This window comes from Gossypium hirsutum, chromosome A02 (assembly GCF_007990345.1).
Source record: "Gossypium hirsutum isolate 1008001.06 chromosome A02, Gossypium_hirsutum_v2.1, whole genome shotgun sequence".
NCBI lineage: Eukaryota > Viridiplantae > Streptophyta > Magnoliopsida > Malvales > Malvaceae > Gossypium > Gossypium hirsutum.
In genome coordinates, this window is record NC_053425.1 from 90,892,184 (window position 1) to 90,894,247 (window position 2,064).

Consider the following 2,064-nt stretch of genomic DNA (forward strand, 5'->3'; position numbering starts at 1 on the left):
TAACTGAATGCTCATCCTAGTTTGTTTGGGATTCCCAGGACCTAGTTGTTTAAACATTTTATAGGGTATGACATTAATACTAGCACCTAAATCAACCAAAGCGTTACTAACATCTAAGCTATCAATCACACAAGGAATCGTATAACTCCCTGGATCTTTCAATTTGTTGGCAAGCTTATTCTGTAGAATGACTGAGCAAACTGCATTCATCTCCACATGCGACGCCTCATCCAACTTTTTCTTATTTGCTAAAAACTCCTTTAAAAATTTAACTGCGTTTGGCATCTGCGAAAGAGCTTCAATAAACGATAAGTTAATATGCAATTTCATTAATAGTTTAAAGAATTTACCAAATTGTTCATCTATGCAGTCTTTCCATGTCGCATTGGGGTATGGCACCCGTGGTTTGTACTTTTTACTTACCAGTTTTTGCTCACTGTGGACTACCTCACATTTACGTTTACTTACCACAATTCCTTGCCTCAATTCTGGCTCAGGTTCAACTAGCCCTTCCTCGTCTTGAATGGTAATCACATTGATTTGTTCCCTTGGGTGAGATTCAGTTTTACTCGGCAGGCTACCTTGTGGTCATTTAGAAATTAGTTTAGCGAGCTGTCCTATCTGAGTTTCAAGCCCTTGAATCGATGCTTGTTGATTCTTAAGTGTTGTTTTGGTATTCTAAAAGCGAGTTTCTGACACCAAGATAAACTTTGTTAGCATCTCCTCAAGGTTCAGCTTCTTTTCCTGTTGGTAAGGTGGTTGTTGAAAACCCGGAGGATGTTGTGGCCTTTGATTCCCTTGACTACCCCAGGAGAAGTTGGGATGGTTCCTCCAACTTGCATTATAAGTATTACTGTATGGGTTATTTTGAGGTCTAGAATTATTGTTACCCATAATTGAACTTGTTCCTCCTCAGTGTTGGGGTTGAAGGATTGAAATTCTGTGTGTACTCCTCCTTCATTTGAATCACATCTCATCACTAGATGTACCTGAGTAGAACCATATAAATTGTCAATGTTTTTATTTAAAAGTTCTACCTGGTTAGGTAGCATAGTAACCGCATCGAGGTTGAAAACACCGGCTGCTTTTGTCAAATTTGTTCTCATGACTTGCCACTAATAGTTATTCACTGACATCTCTTCAATAATTTCGTAAGTCACTTCAGGTATTTTGGTATTGATAGTCCCACCAGCAGCTGCGTCGATAAGTTGCCTTGTTGAGGGGTTCACACCGTTGTAAAACATTTGAACCTACAACCATAAAGGTAACCTATGGTGAGGGAACCTTCTCAATAGATCCTTGTATCTCTCCCATGCATCATACAGTGTTTCTAGATCCATCTGCACAAAAGAAGAGATATCATTCCTCAACTTAGCTATTTTAGCCGGTGAAAAATATTTAAGTAAAAATTTTTCGATCATTTGTTCCCAAGTAGTGATTGACCCTCGTGGTAAAGAGTTCAACCACTGTTTAGCTTTGTTCCTCAATGAAAAGGGAAATAACCGAAGGTGAATAGCATCATCAGAAACACCATTGATTTTAAATGTGTCACAAAACTCCTAAATATTCACCAAATGAGTATTTGGATCCTCATCCTACAGACCATCAAACTGAATAAACTGTTGTATCATTTGAATTGTGTTAGGTTTCAGTTCAAAATTATTTGTAGCAACAGCAGGTCTAACTATACTCGATTTAGTTCCTGTTAAAGTAGGTTTAGCATAATCACACACAGTGCGCGGAGTAGGATTTTGATTTACTGGATCAGCAGCAATTGCAGGAGGTAGCGGGTTTTCCTGATTTTAAGCCATCTCCTCAGTTGTGGTGGAAATATCTTCCTCTTCCTCTTCTTCTTCCTCTTCCTCTGTGTATCTTAGGCTTCGTCTTATTTCTCTTCGGTTTCTGCGAGCTGTACGATCGATCTTACTATCAAAAAGTAATGGTCTTGACGGGTTTCTTGTAGTCATAAACTATATAAACCTACCAGAAGGAAAAAGAAAATTTAGTAACAAAAATCAAAATAAAATTTAAATTGCAATAAAATAAATGGCTAAAGTAATAAAA

General features: G+C 37.8%; 1 non-coding gene across 1 annotated transcript; it reads left to right on the forward strand.

Moving 5' to 3' along the window:
- The first annotated feature begins 1,266 nt into the window (after positions 1-1,266).
- On the forward strand, positions 1,267-1,373 carry LOC121217174 (small nucleolar RNA R71). The gene has a single exon (XR_005913338.1). It is a non-coding gene; the product is annotated as a small nucleolar RNA R71 (small nucleolar RNA).
- The last annotated feature ends 691 nt before the right edge of the window (positions 1,374-2,064 follow it).